The 15,911-nt window shown below is 37.7% G+C and overlaps 1 long non-coding RNA gene across 1 annotated transcript in view; it reads left to right on the plus strand.

Annotated features, from left to right (window-relative positions):
• LOC103164697 overlaps positions 1 to 8,743 on the plus strand; it is a 60,327-nt gene extending 51,584 nt beyond the window's left edge. The window contains exons 2-3 of the long non-coding RNA XR_484289.3: positions 5,668 to 5,854; positions 8,073 to 8,743. This is a non-coding gene — a long non-coding RNA (uncharacterized LOC103164697). The remainder of the gene's footprint in view (positions 1 to 5,667; positions 5,855 to 8,072) is intronic.
• The last annotated feature ends 7,168 nt before the right edge of the window (positions 8,744 to 15,911 follow it).

Genomic DNA, 15,911 nt, shown 5'->3' on the forward strand with positions numbered 1-15,911 from the left:
AATCCACAATCTTGCCATTATCTCTGATTCGTCTCTCTTTCAACCCCCATATCCAGTCAGTCACCAAATCCTGCTAATTCTTCGTGATATCTTCAGAATCTGCCCCTTCTTTGTCTATCCAAATCAAGCAATCAATAGTATTGCCCTCAAGGAACTTACTAGTGTTGGCGAAATACCCAAAATAAATTACAAGCAGGAAGAAGCAATAGAGAGTGTAAAGAGAAGCAACATGAAAGCCCTAACTGTGCCCAACCATGCATTGAGGGCTAAGAGTTATCTACACAAAGCAAAACCCACATCACTATCTCACCCTTCTCTCAATTTATGGGATCGATAATATACACAGATTAAAGAATGGAAACTGACATCTGGAATACTTTATTTTGATCCAGATGCATATAGATTCCTAGCTGCTCAGTCTAGTGGAACCCGTTCAAGTGAACTTCACCCTTTCCTGGACTTGCACTGTATTTGAAAAATGGGGATCATAATGCCACTCACCACAGGGTTTTGCATAGAGAAGCTAATGGTTCTAAACACTTTGCAAATAAAGCATTTTGTAATCTGAGAGAAATAATGGGTTTAAAAGTACAGAAAAACAACTTTTATAAGCAAAAACTCTTTTAACTAGCATTGCTGGGCAGCCAAGTTCACTTTATTAACTTGATAGGATGCTTCTTAGATTCCTTTAAAGTTGATTCAAGGGGTAAGAACTCCAGGTCCTGCTTCTCTAGGGATTTACTCAATTAGAAAAGGGTGTGAGCTTTGTTGGCCTTATTGGGATGCATGACTCTGAGCCAAAATGCCAGTAGGAGTCAAGAAGGAGAGTGCCTCAGTGAAACTAAAGTACAGTGCTTGGCATCTAAAGTCTTGTCTTTTGCTGTCGAGCCATCTCTGACCTATAGTGACGCCACACACCCTGAACGTCCCTACTCCATCTGCAATCATTCTGTCGTGTATCCATGAGGTTTTCTTGGAAAAATACGGAAGTGGTTTACCATTGCCTCCTTCCATTCAATAAACTTGAGCCTCCTTCCATGCAGTAAACTTGAGTATCCACCCTTGACTGTCTCCTGCCACTGCTGCCCAACACAGGTGGGTTTTGACTTGGAGCAGATTGCCTTCCACTTGCTAGCCACTGCCCAAGCTAGGAATGCTTGACAGTCAATTCTGCTTGACTCTCCCTCCCAAAGTCGAGACTGGTAGAGCACTGGAAACTATCCAAGTGTGACCCTGAGGGGGGCATCTAAAGTACAGTGTACTTAGCAAGCATTTAACAAATAGTAGTAGTGATAATAGCATTGAAGTTCTTTAAATTATTATCAACAATATTTTAATGGGATTTTAATTTTGTTTTAATTATTTAGTGTTAATCATTCTTAATAATGATAATAAAATAGCTTTTCTATAACTACATCTAGTCTCAAGTGCCTGAGAAGTGCCTGTTGGTTGTCATTTCCAGACTAAGGACATAGGAAAAGGATACTTGGTGTCTTTTTAGATTAAAAACTCAAGAACAGGAGTCATTTCTTCTGCTTTTATTGTAGACTTTCAAGTGCCTGGTCCAGTATTCTGTACTCAGTGCATAATGAAAACTGACGAATGACTGTTTTCTCTCTTCAACATAGTCACTCCTTCCTGTTTACTGTTTTTACTATGAAATGTCTTTCCCGATAATTCATTATCCAGCTAGCTATAGGAGGGAACTGAAAGGTGGTGAAGGAAGCACAAATTGTGTCCTTGTGAGCAGCAGGGCATCACAGTAATCAGTAGAAAATGGAGATTGCAGTATGGTCATGTGAGTGATGCTCCACAGCATCTCTATGTGGAATAGTACAAACGTGATTGAGTCGTAAGCCTTGGAATCTAAAGGAGACAGCAGTAATTCTGCTCTTGCTGAGGCTGGACACAGCATGACCTCAGAAGAATAACATGCTTTATGAGCCCTGAAGTGTCCTCTTTATGGTGTTCTTAGAGTCCTGCAAATGGCCCATAGACAACTATGACAGATGGAAAACCAACAGTATGAAGAACATTTACACATCACTGGTTTTCTGATCTGAGTTCTATGATAGACCTAAGGTGATTTTATTCCTAAAAAGTGTTCATTAAAACTGAACCTAAAATTTCATCCCTTATGGCTTTGAAAATAGCCACGGGTCACCAGGCTGAAGTTATTGGTCCTATTAAACATGGCTGTGGAAGTAGTCTGGCACCAAAGTACTCATTTCAAATCACTAGGAAAGCAATTTCCTTTAATCTTTCCATCAGCAAATGAAAATATGCCAAATTTTGATCATTTCTCCCAATCAGGCAGCCAAGAATATTCTTATAACTGAGAACATACATCACCCCACTTAGAAACTTGTCAGGTTTGTCAAATATATTCCACTATAATAGATCTTAGGAAAACCATAGCCAGTTACATAGAGATCACTGGGGGGAGTGGGTGAGTCTCAATTCATTTTAACATTGAAAGTAGGAGAAGACTGCCATGACAATTGTCACCGACACTAGCTCAGTGCACTTTTTACTATGGAAATGAATTTTTTAAAAGAAGGTTTCCCTTAAAAACCTATCTACATTTAAAAATAAGTTGTACATAAATGCAATTGTCCAATTATATTTTTCTTTTGGGACAAGATTTCAAAATGATCTTCTCTAAATGCCAGACTAAACGGAGACAGACTAAACTCTAAACTTGGAGAGCAAATCATTTAAATGATTTACCAAATTAAAAGGCTGTGAATAATGCTCCCATTGTGCATTCATGGAAATAATGTCACCCAGAAATACTTTTTCCTTTTTCTAGATGTAACCAGCTAGAAGTTTGAGGTGTTTGTTTTCTAATTATACCCTAAAAAAGAAAAGAAAATGTTATAATCAGGAGGGACTATTATCTGGTTGTAATCACATCTTATCTTCCCTTAAATCTCCCTTCTACTTTCCCCTTTTTTTTCAGCTTCATATTGTTGGTGTGTTCAGCACGTGGGTTGCTCCTCATTGAGCACCTACACCTGATGTTTTGTCCAGGCTTCACTGAGCAGTTTAAAAAGTATTCTTTGTTGCTTTTGAATTTCAGGGACTATATCTTTCCTATTGTCCTAAGCTCTGCTTAGGCTCAATGTGGTATCTGGAAGCAGGTGCTGAGCACAACAATTCTGTTCCTCAACCCACTACCACAAACAGCTGGTCTTTGGTGAACTGAAGGAAAGAAGCAATAATTAAGTGAGAGAAGGAAGTTTAAAGACAGAATGGAATAATACCTCAGACAACAGGGCACAGTTAAAAACAGCTAGGGGCCAGAAGTTTCAGAATAATCAGTCTGGGCAAAAAATTAGTAATCAGACACTGAGGAAATTGCAATAGTTATCTCAAGTGTATCAAATATAAAAACACTGGAAAGCATAATCTTGATATTCACGTTATGAAATGGAGCTTTGGTCCTGCATTAGTCTTATCAATTTGTGCGCAAACATACACACTGATGAAATCCCACCTTCTGTGGCAAATCTTTGTAGACTGTGTTTTTCAAGAACACACACACGTACACACATATATGTAATTGCGTTCTTTACATGTGTACATACATATGTATGTGTGTGTATATATAAAACTATATCATTTGTTAAGAGCTTAATAGGTCCCAGCAACTGTGCTGCAGAGGATACAAGATCACTAGATCAGACCTAGTCCCTGTCCTACATGAGGTTCACAATCTAAGAGCTAGGAAGAGCAATTCTCCCAATTTTACAGAGGAGGAAACTGAGGCCCAAGTAGGTTCTAGACCAGAGGCAGAGCTGGGTTTGAATTTGGATCTTCTGAATCCTAGGCTAATATTCCTTTAACTCATCCAGGCTGCTTCCATTATGAATACCCACTGGACTTGTTCTACCACTGGATCATAATCTTAATCTGTTGAGTTGGAAGAGTTTCCCAGAGGGTGGATAACATCTTTTGACACAAACTTGTGGATTTCATCTGGTATTCTTCAGAATGGATATAGTCCTGCTCTTTCAATTCTTTTCCAGGTAGAATACAATAAATAATTAGGATGGTGATACACATTTCAGATCAACTAGAATTCAGATCTAAGCATGCATAGGCATTATAAACATATACTCTATAGCGATTTTGATGTTGATTCCTACTCATCTGTGGCTGATGTGACCTTTCACAAAGTCTAATCCCAACCTTACTCTGGTTTGGAGAGTGACAGTGATACAAATTGCCTCCTGGGCCTATGACATCAGTGGAGGAGGTTTGTGATCAAAGAATCACTAGGGTATCTTGGGATGTAGGCAGGGTCGATGGTATTCTTGAAAATGACTGGCTAATGTGGATGGTAAAGACCATATACTGTGAGCTCTTTTGAAGGTAGATAGCATGTCTACCGACTCTATTGAAGGGTACTCTTCCAAGTGCTTAGTCCAGTGCTCTGCACACTTTAAGTCAACAATATATATCACTGATTGATTGCAGTAGCTACTGAGGAGATGATTTTGCAACTGCCTGTTAGTTTATGGCTTTATGGAAAAGCACGGAAACTTTCTTATGGTTACTTTGGGTACAAATTAGTTTTGTCCATAAAATTTAAATTTTTATGCACATTTAATTATAAAATTACTGCCTATCTGCCAATCTACTGACTTTGAATGCCATTCCTCAGCAGAAATATGAGAGAATACATTTAGCATTGCATAAAGCACTAGCAAGATAATTCTTTCATTAAGGTTCTTGAACCTAAAGTCTTCATGACTGGATTGAGGATCATTTATACAGAGGGGACTCCATCTCTCATCCATCACAACAAATATTAGTTCTGTGAGCCCTTCTGTGGGCTGAAACTATTTTGAGATTCTAAACCCCTTATGATATTGTAACATTTTCATATGATTTCTCTATTTGTAAACATTTTTATGTCTGTCTGTCTCCATAATATATAACAATAATAATATTTTGTCATTTCTTGCTTTTAGAAAGTGCATTTCACCCAGTGGGTGTTGAATAACTGCTATTACTTCTAGAGATGCGTCCACGGATGGACTGTGTATTAAAAAGATCATTGAAATGTTGTTTCCATCTTTTTATTCAATTGTATTCAGTGAACACTGTGCACAAAACACTGTACTAAGCATTTGGGAAAGTACACTATAACAATAAACAGACACATTCCCTGCCCACAACGAGTTTACAGTCTAGAGGTGATCTTATTCTTTCTGTTGTGATTAGGATGGAAGCACCTCCATTTTTTAAATTTTTTTTAGTGCTGCTCTGCTGGTACATATGGTCCATATACATTCTTCAAGGATTTTAGAAGCTGTTGGTTGGATTTCAACCTGTTAAATCTGGTCTAAGCCTTAGTATCCCACCTCTTGTAATTCTCACTTCTTAGTTTGCTGTATGTGCACCAGGTAAACGTTTGTCAAAGGCTTTATATTTGTTAATGTTCAATATAGTATATATGCATTCATTCCCATTTTGTATTTAATAGAGCTCTTATCTCTGTGTGGCCCGTATCTTCAGGGTTCCCTGAAATGTGGTGAAATATATCATTTTGAGTTTATTATTTTACAACCTTTAAAATAAAATACGTGAACAATACCTAGGAAAGTCTTCCGGCAAAATGGGCTAAGTGATTTACAAGTGTATTTTGCTTCAACACAGTAAGAAGCACAAAAGACAGATGCAGAAAAATAAACCCAAGCCAAGAGATGAAATTATTCTAAGACAAAATGAAAAGTCTAAAATGGGAACAGAGATATATAAGTATCTGAGAAGAATACATTAGGAAAATATTTTCAAGGTGTTCATTTTCCAGAGTCTTCTACGCTCCTCCCGACTCCAGAAAATAGTAAGTACATTTTTACAGAGGGCAGTATAAATCCATAACCAAAAGTTGCTGTATGAAAAGTGTTTTTGAATATCCACAAGAAGGATAATTTAGTTTAGGTTTTCATTTTAATATATGTTCACAAAACAGAACATCACTTCCTTCTTTAAATGTCACTCATTTTCAAGCACTCTAAAGGTATAAGAATTATTTTGTAAAAGCAGGTGACATAGCCACATACAGATGATGGCTTTAAAAAAAAGGATAACTACTAGAGAAGTACTGTTGAATAACTGACACTGAACTAAATACTGATTCTTTGAAAAGTAATACTAATTATGACAGATGGGTTCACTTGAAACAGACTCCATTAGATGTAGAGATGGATGGGCCACCATTATAGGATTTTGAGAGAGGGGAGAAGTGAACTGATTTTTTTTTTTTTTTTTTTTTTTAAGAAAAATGTTGCAGGCATCCTAGTGAAGTATGGACTGCGGTGGGTAGAGACAGGAGAAAGGAAAATCAGAGAGGAGGCCGATAAAGTAGTCAAGGAGGAATATGATAAATACTTGGATCAGTGTAGTGACAGTTTGGAGAGGAACAGGCAGATTTTAGCAATGTTGGGAATATAGAACTGACAAGATTTAGTGGCAGATTAAATATGTGGGTTACCTGAGAGATGATTTGAAGACATAGCCAAGGTTATAGGCTTTTGAGATAAGGAGGATAATGGTATTATCTACAGTGATGGGAAAGATGGGAGAGCACAGGGTTTGGGTGTAAAGGAGTTCTGTTTTGAACATGTTTGGATTGAAAAATGGGTGGGACATTCAAGAAGAAATGTCTTGAAGGCAGGAGGAGGTGTGAGACTGCAAAGGAGAGAGATCAGGGCTGGGAGGCAGATTTGAGAATCATTTGTATAAAGATAGTAATTAAAACTGTGATTATCCATGAGTGAAGATGGAGAATAGGTGACCCAAAACTGAGCCTCGAGGGACTCCAACAGAGGTGGGAGGCATAGGATGAGTCTGCAAAAGTGACGGAGAAGAAGTGGCCAGAAAAGAGGACAGAGTCAGTGAAGCCAGATTAGATAATGTTTCCAGGAGAAGGGGTTGGTCCATGGTGTTGAAGGTATCTGGGTGGATAAGAAAGGATTAGAATTAAGTAAAAGCTGTTGGATTTGGCAAGAAGGAGGTCATTAATGACCTTAGAGAGTTTCCATAGAGCCAAGTAGGCAGAAGTGAAAGGGTCATAGAATGAACTGGAGAAGAGAGAGGGGAGGCAGTGGATTTAAATCATTTACACAAGGAGTTTGGTGAGGAACGGAAGGAGCTGGAGCTGCAACTAGAGGGATCCATGGGTTTAAGGTTTTATAGGCTAGGGTATACTTAGTGTGTTTGAAATCAGGGGGGAAGAAGTCACTAGGAAGCGAACAGTTGAAGTTGGTGGTCCTGGAGGAGAACGGGAAGCTGCATGTGTTTTGATAAGATGCAAAGAGTTAAGATTTAGAGGTACAGAAGAAGGAGTTGATTTTTAGAAGGAGGCATAAGATCTCTTGAAATAATGCTGGGAAAGATGGGAGAATCAAAGTAGGGGCTGGAGGAAGAAAAACTTTAGGGATTTTAATCTACTGTCAAGCACTGTCCTAAATCCTGGGTAAATACAGGTTAATCAGGTCAGACAGTCCCTGTCCCACATGGCGCTCACAAACTTTGCCCAAATATTAGCCATTAAAATTGCCACCTTTAAATGTTTTTGACTAACTTGCATTAGACTAACTTGTACAACTAAGGCTTCTCAGCTTAGCTTGGCAAGAGAGAGTTAACAGACTAGAACTAGGAAAGGCACTTACTCTACGTTGCATGGCAACCCTGTCAGTTCAGAGAGCAACCCTGGACCCACACAACGCTCAGCCAAGGACGTTCAGAATCAAAGGCCTTTTTTTGCTGTGAGGATACAAGACCATAGAGACTTTGATGTAATCTCCAGCATAATCAAAATGCTGATGTGGTACAATTAAGAAAACCTTGTTATACACACAAGAAATGATAATTTTGGCAAAATAAATGGCCCTATTTGATTGTGTTCACACTACATGAACTATCAAGGGGAATCTTATGTAATCCAAACACGGAATCATTTTATTTTTCCCTGTATTTTAATATATTTTGTATATTTTCAGCTGTTCGTTTTCTTGTCTCTCTGGTTACCAAGCTCAACATTGTTTTTCATTTTATAGAGAAAAGAGTCTTTATAATGTAGATGAACTGCACATTCCAAGACAGTAATATGGAGAAGAGAAAGGTTAAGAAGGGAAAGAAACTTCACATGAGGAACCATCATTTATCCACTTAAGGAAATACTGCAGTCATTCACTGGGAACTGCTTCTAAAATGAAAGAACAACAACTCTTCCTAGAAATGGGTGCTTAGAGAAAGTGTGCTTTCTGCAGAAAATGCCTTCCCCAATGCAAATTTTGCTTCAAATCATTTTGAAGTGGACCTTATACTAAACTCTATCTAGCCTTGGACACCTTGAGCCAAGCAAACAAAACTATTCATAGGAGACTATTGGCTCTGCCTCCAAGCCTGATGCAGGAACACTGACATTACCGATTGATGAGTGGCAAAGGGCATCTAGCATCAGTCTGCTCAAGCCAAATCGAGTTGTTTGCAATTCCTGACAGGTCCAACTGCTACAAAATACTAGCTCCTTAAATGCTCTTCATATAACTTACCTGTTTCCAAATCAGAGTACATCAACGTGGTATTCAGAAAATATTTACGAAGGCTTTGTATGTTTTCCTGATGCAGATAATGCTTAGTATCTTGTTCTCTAATATAAACTTCTTGGCTAAATTCTCTACCATCATTATTCAAATACAAGGAGATTAAAACTGCAAATTGAAAAGCTGTTGTGTCATTAAGACATTTTCTCAGTTGTAGAATCTTATGATATATTAAAAAATCCCAACTCAAACCAGGTTAATTTACATACAGTTGCACACATAATCTGGCTTGCCCCATCCCTTATAAATGTGTTACCCTGCATTGCATTCATTTTTGGCCTAAGTCAAACACAAACCCCAATTGTCACTATTACAGACAGTGAGCCCAGTTTGATATCATTTTTATTATTTATTTGTTCTGTGCACAAATTTTAATTTTGCAATGAGTGCATTGCACCTTTAAAAACCTATTAAGTGTCATCAACTAATAAGACAATGTTTCTTTAAAAAGTGACATTAATTTCTTCTCTTTTCAATCTATTTTTCATTAGATCTTTTTTTCCCATTTTGGAAACCTGATCATTGCATCTATTTCTTTATGAAAGACAATGTGATGGAATTTCAAGAACAACAAAAAAATGTTTGGCAGCACAGTATTGGAGATCAGGAGGTGGTCGGTGTTTGTAATTTTAAGATAAACCTTCCATCTCTCTGATCCTAATCTGACTGAAATGTTCTGCTTTAAATTCTTGCTTATAGATATATTTATTTCTATGCACCTATATTTAATTTTCTGGCACCCTTAATCTCACCTTGAGCATGTATATAAACTGTATGTAGACTGTAAACTCATCATTTTCAGGGAACATGCATACTAACTCAGCTATATTGTATTCTACTAAGCACTGAGTAAATATGATTTATTCCTTGAAGGATTAGTACCACTTTGATCTACAAGTGATGACGGGACAGTTTCAAAGACAATGGACTAACATCTTCCCAGAATTTTACCTTTTCCTAGCCATTAAATATGGGCTCCCACGATAAAATGGAGCCGACGTGCCTATGGTAATAATGAAATTGCCTGCTGTCATGTCACCTATCTGGCTGATAATTCAAATTAATCTGGTCCCATCTGTAAAAAGCAGAAGATGCAGCTCAGTTGCAGGTTTTATTCAACACCCTCAACTGGGTGAAGGACAATCAGATGAGGGTGCCCAGGCATAAAACTAATCCAATCAAACACACCTGAGGCAATTAGCATCCCTGTCAAATGCACCCCTCTCCTAGCCCCCATACCTGTTTATACCCATTATCAGCACTTTTGTATATGTTGACTGCTCTATTTGTAAATCTTCCTTATTAGGGTATAAATGCCTGTGACAGGGAATGTATCACTTTGTTCTTAATAAGCACTTAGTCCATGCATTTTATTTTATCCCCTCTGTCTTGGGAAGCACCTCTAAACAGATGACTTAAAAATCTACTTTAATATTCCCACCTCTCTCCCTCTTTGAAATACATTTGTTCCCACCTCCAGGTTATCTTTACCTGCATGTCCGATCAGCACCTTAAGCTAAATATGCTCAAAACTGAACTCTTTATCTTCTCTCCCAAAGCTGCTGCTCTCTCACTGTGGACACCACCACCATCATTCCATCTCTAAAGCCTGAACCTTTGTCATTATTCTTTACTCTTTTCTCTTGCTTTCATTTGCATAGTCAGGCACCAAATATTGCTGGTTCTTTATTTACATCTCCAGAATCTGTACTTCCCTCTGCTGCTTGGATCATTTTTCTAAAATATCATTTTGTGCATGTCTTCCACTCTTCAAAATCCTCCATTGATTGCCCAGGTATCTCTGTGTTAAGCAGAAACTCCTGACCATTGATTTTTGTCACTCAATCAACTCTCTCCCCATTACACTACTTAGCCACTCTTCTCCGATTGTATTCCAGGTCACCACTTTTGTTCTCAAACCAACTTAGTCACTGGGTATGCCTTGTTCTCAACTCTCTCTTCATTAACCTCTTTTCTATTCATTTATATGCTTTTTATCTTTAAAATGACTCTGCCCAATAATAGCAGATGCAATTTTCAGTGTTTACTTATCATTTGTTTCAAATTCATAACTTGTTGATCTAGTCTTTAAAATATTTTTGTGCTTAAACAGTTCTTTCTTCAAGTATGCATATGAGGAAGACATGCAATTATTCAGCAGCATTATTATGCAATTATTACATATGGGTAACATTTCAGGGATTTTTACTTCCCATTTTCAATTTTTGGAGGAACAAGAAATACAAAAATATACCTGTAAAATATCTGTGATACTATAATCCTATAACCCCACTGTCAAATTCAATAATGACTAGTTATATTTTGCTTGTTTGAAGAAAAAAGGCCAGCTCAGCACGGATATGAAGTGTCTAGAAAACATTCTGAAAAACAATGGCAAAAAACAGTTTGAGGGTCTCCTGCATTTTATCATCTCTTTAAATATTCTTATTTTCCACTGGTTGTGTAACAGTTTAGTTAATTTATCATCATTCTAATTGAATGGACTGTCAAATTTAGAATGAAGCCAGCTTTCATTTGGGCTAAGAAGGTGTGTAAGTAAACACTTACCATCTAAATTAAGGGTAGGTCTTTATGTATGTAATTCTGCCAGGGATTTACTTGGATTTGTGAAGAAGTAACTCTAAGAAAAAGACTAAAACAATATAAAATACACAGGAATTAAAGTAAAAGGATAAGGAGACTAAATCTGAAGCACATAATTTTGGAAATATTAGGGATTCATATTCCCTGATTTTCTGAAATCATGTGGATTTTAAGAATAGTCCTTAACCCACACATTTACTGATGCAGCCATGATGTTTCCCTTTACACTCAGAGCAGTAAAGAATAAGTAAACAGTAAATGTGGTGATATTTCAGGATTATATGAAGCCTAAGGGTTCAGCTAATGTAGACTTCTGATATGACTTTGTTATTGTATGACCATGTGTGCATGTCTTCTAATTAATCTGGAAACCTGTTCTTCATTGCTCCTTGGGAATTTGGCTTCAGAGTTGATAAAGCCCTTCATTCAGTTGTTTATGCTAGAATCATTGTTTCTAGGACAGTTTCTGGAGCAGACTCAAAATGCCCACCTCCTTATTTCCAGAAAAACTGGTCTTTCTTCCTGATTTTTTTCTGAGGGCCAGGTTAGCAGAAAGAGTCAAATGTATTTTATGCAGAGTCAAGTCATAAGAAAAATTTTCTATTACATGAATTCTGTCCAACTCATACGATCAATCTCTTAAGCATTCAGTTCTGAAAACAAATCAATCAGTGGTATCTATTGAGCTTATATTGTGTGTGGAGCACTGTACTAAGTCCTTGGGAGAGTATAATACAGTAGAGTTAGTAGATATGTTCCCTGCCCAAAGAGAACAAATGAACCTGAAAAATTTAAAAGAGAAATCAGGTGAACACTTAATTGAGATTTTCAGTACTCTTATTAGCATTATTCACGTTAAGCACTTAAAATGGTTAAAAAACTTGAAAGCATAAGCATAAATATAAAATAATGAATTAAGCCCACAGTGGAATTGTAGTCTGGTCCAGCAAAGGAGGGGGAAAGGTACATTTAGCAATAATGCAAATAACAAAAACAACTTACAACACAGTAATCAAATTATCTGGTTATTAACAATAGGATTAATGCCAGTTAATGGTACTTTGAGGGTACAGCTTTGAAGTACTTCATTGCTCCAGGCTTGGTTACAAACATTGGCTACTTTCCCAGGGTTCTAAGGGTGGATGGGCGGCTTCTAGCCTTCCACACTCTCACGGGGGTGTGATTTCATTCTCATGGTAATAGCATAATGGAGAAAAGCTGATTAGTCAGAGTTCCAGTGGCATGGAGTTTCTGAACCACATCAGTTTCATGCTTCTGCTCATAACTTCTATTTCTGAATGTGCTGGGGTTTCACTTCCATTAGTCTCAGTGGGAGGAAGGAAGCCATACTGGGGTATCAGACAAATCCAGTTAGAATTTATAGCTTTCATAGCTCCTGATCACATGGATTCATGTAGACAATTACTCTCCCCCACTTCAAAGCCTTATTGAAGGCACATCTCCTCCAATAGGTCTTCCCAGACTAAGCCCCACTTTTCCTCATCTCCTACTCCCTTCTGCATCACCCTGACTTGCTCATTTTGCTCTTCACCCCTTACAGTCCTACAGCACTTATGTAAATACCTGTAATTTTATTTATTTGTATTGATGTCTGTTTTCCCCCAATCTAGCTGTAAGCTCATTGTAGGCAGGGAATGTCACTGTTTATTGTTGTGTTGTACTTTCCCAAGTACTTAGTTCAGTGCTCTGCACACAGTAAGCACTCAATAAATACAACTGAGTGAATGAATGAATATGGATCCTGTTAATATTTGATAAGAGGGTGGAGTCCACTCCACTCAGTGGTTGGCCCCAGAACCTCAGTGGCTTGGGATTTGAGCCATGTGGCTGCTGTTCAGCATTAAATTGAGCTAAACTATCAACATGCTCTACAGTTAATTATAAAACCACAAATCTTCCCAGCTATATTCAAAATTCATTTGTGGTTGTCCTCAGCTTCCAGGCATTCTTGGATGACTTTCCCTTTAATCCATACACTTATACTTTATGATGGATTTATTTGGCCATAAAAAACTTATAAATGCAGGTTTCAAAAAGCTAAATTACCTAGGGAGTTTTTAAAATCTCCATATCTAGACATTCAAAGAAAATTCCTATTGATACATTATGGAAATGGGCAAAGACTAGAAGACTTTAGAGCAGTTGGTTCACCTATTAATTAAGAAAATGACTTAGGTTCATGAACCCCAACTACACCCAAGACTCCAACTGCAGCCAAAATTCACCAAAGCACAGCCTAGAATTTTATTCTGAATTTTTGTTAAGCTCCTAAAATGTTTCGCTTTCTTTATTTCCAAGACACATCTGCCTGTGATCTTTTGAGACCACCAAAATGTTTGTTTAGGGTCAGTTATTTTCAGGAAAAAACAAAACAAAATAAAAACTCAGCTAAATTGAAGAACATTGTAATGGAAAAGAATAAAAGTGTTCTAAACAAAAATCTATTTTTGTCTTTCTCAGCATAGGCCATTCAATGCCTGACAGACGTTGTGGAGTAGAGAAGCAGCGTGGCTCAGTGGAAAGAGCCCGGGCTTTGGAGTCAGAGGTCATGAGTTCAAATCCCGGCTCTGCCACTTGCCAGCTGTGTGACTGTGGGTAAGTCGCTTCACTTCTCTGTGCCTCAGTTACCTCATCTGTAAAATGGGGATGAAGTCTGTGAGCCCCACGTGGGACAACCTGATTCCCCTGTGTCTACCCCAGCGCTTAGAACAGTGCTCTGCACATAGTAAGCGCTTAACAACTACCATCATCAAACTATAGAGAAAATGTGATAAACTTGCATCCACAGATGATTGTTTAATTCACAATTGCATAGACTAGCATATTAAAGGTGGATGTGCAACACTAATTACTGAAATATTACAACTGAATAACTGGGGATCAAAAAATATGCTGAAAATTACTCAGTAACTTTAGTTGCAGGCTCTTCAGCAATCATTATTCTATCTCGAGAAAATATACATGGCAATCAAAATAGAACTTTGAATATAAATTGCCCAAATAAATATCAGTGCCCCCAATCACTTTATTCATCAAAGGTTCTGTAATATATTAATGCAAATTTTAACTTCTTTCTATTGCTCAACTCAAATATATTCTACAATTTTATACTTTTTAGTTTCATTTGTTATTACTAGTGCATTATTCTATCAGCGTGACCAGGTGGCAAAGCCCCTTCTGTTTAACCTATCTTTTTCTCCAATGCTTGAGAATGTATCAAGGGATCTGGAAACTGAATTAGCATATGCATCCAATGCAGCGAGAACCTTTCATTTAGCAGACTTGATACATCAGCCAATCTTTGGGACAGTCATCCAGTCCAGGACTGTTGTGTTCAGACTGCATTCCGGAAGCACATAAAAGATGCACAGAAAATTATGGATAATTTTGCCAAGTAAGACTTGTTCTCTGGTTTAACAATAAACTTAAAGAAAACTGAGTTGAAGTCTGGCCCTCACCCCCATGAAATCCTACTAGCAATAAAATGTTTTCATCAACAACAAAGAATTGAATAAAGTCCCCAAATTCTACTACTGGCACCTTCACTAATGAATGATGCAAAGAGAGGCAAGGGAAGGAAACATTTAAAAAGAACAGCAGTGATTGGGCAGATGAGTTGGCAGTTTGGTATCAATGGAACTTTTTTTTTGAGGTATAGTTAAGTGCTTAATATGTGTCAGGCACTGTTCTGAGCACTGGGTTGGATGCAACCTAATCAGTTCAGGCACAGTCCTTGTCCTACATGGGCCTCATGGTCTTAATTCCCATTTTAAATGTGAGGAAACTGAGGCACAGAGACGTTAAATGATTTGCCTGAGGTCACACAGCAGACAAGTGAAAGATCCAGGATTAGAACCCAAGTCCTTATGACTCCCAGGCTTATGTTCTATCCACTAGGCCATGCTGTTTTTCCCCCAAGTTGTAAATCAATTAGATGTATTGAGCACTTACTGAGTGCAGAGTACTGTACTAAATCCTTGGGGGAGTACACTATAACAGAATTGGTAGACACATTCCATGCCCATAGTGAGCATACAGCTTAAACTGAAGCCAATAAAGCTATGTGGTGTCCAATTTTCTGTCTGTTATTTGAGACCTGAACTTACTACAGAAGGCTTAACCATTTCCTTGACAGCTTTACCAACTGGGCACCTCATTCAGAGTAATACCGATCAGGGGCAGAGATCATGTCTACTAACTCCATCATACTCTTCCAACTGATTAGTTCAGTATTCTGCAAGCAGTATGCATTCAATAAATACCATTAATCAATTGAGTAGCATGATGTTACAAACCATGGGTCAGTGAAAGTAGTTGTTACATTGTTTTTCACTTAGGGTATTTGGGAAGAATACATGAGAAGAACTGTTATATGGTAAATAGATATGGCCATAAACTAGGAAAGAGGAAACAATTACTTTAAAAGAAAATGAAGCCATTGCAAACCATGTGATATAGTGAAGGACTCATGGGAGGCTGCAGTGACAGATAGGCCTTCCAGTGAAGAGAACATTTGGCCAAAAAGTCATTCTCAGTGAGTGACGGCAAAGGCAAAAAAACTCACAATACCTTATAAGACAGTTTCAAGAATAGATATGGGCTATTTATGAGGAAAATACAATAATCCAGCAAGGAATTGTCTTTGCTTGCATATAGAATGGAATA

This window comes from Ornithorhynchus anatinus, chromosome X1 (genome assembly GCF_004115215.2).
Source record: "Ornithorhynchus anatinus isolate Pmale09 chromosome X1, mOrnAna1.pri.v4, whole genome shotgun sequence".
Lineage (NCBI taxonomy): Eukaryota > Metazoa > Chordata > Mammalia > Monotremata > Ornithorhynchidae > Ornithorhynchus > Ornithorhynchus anatinus.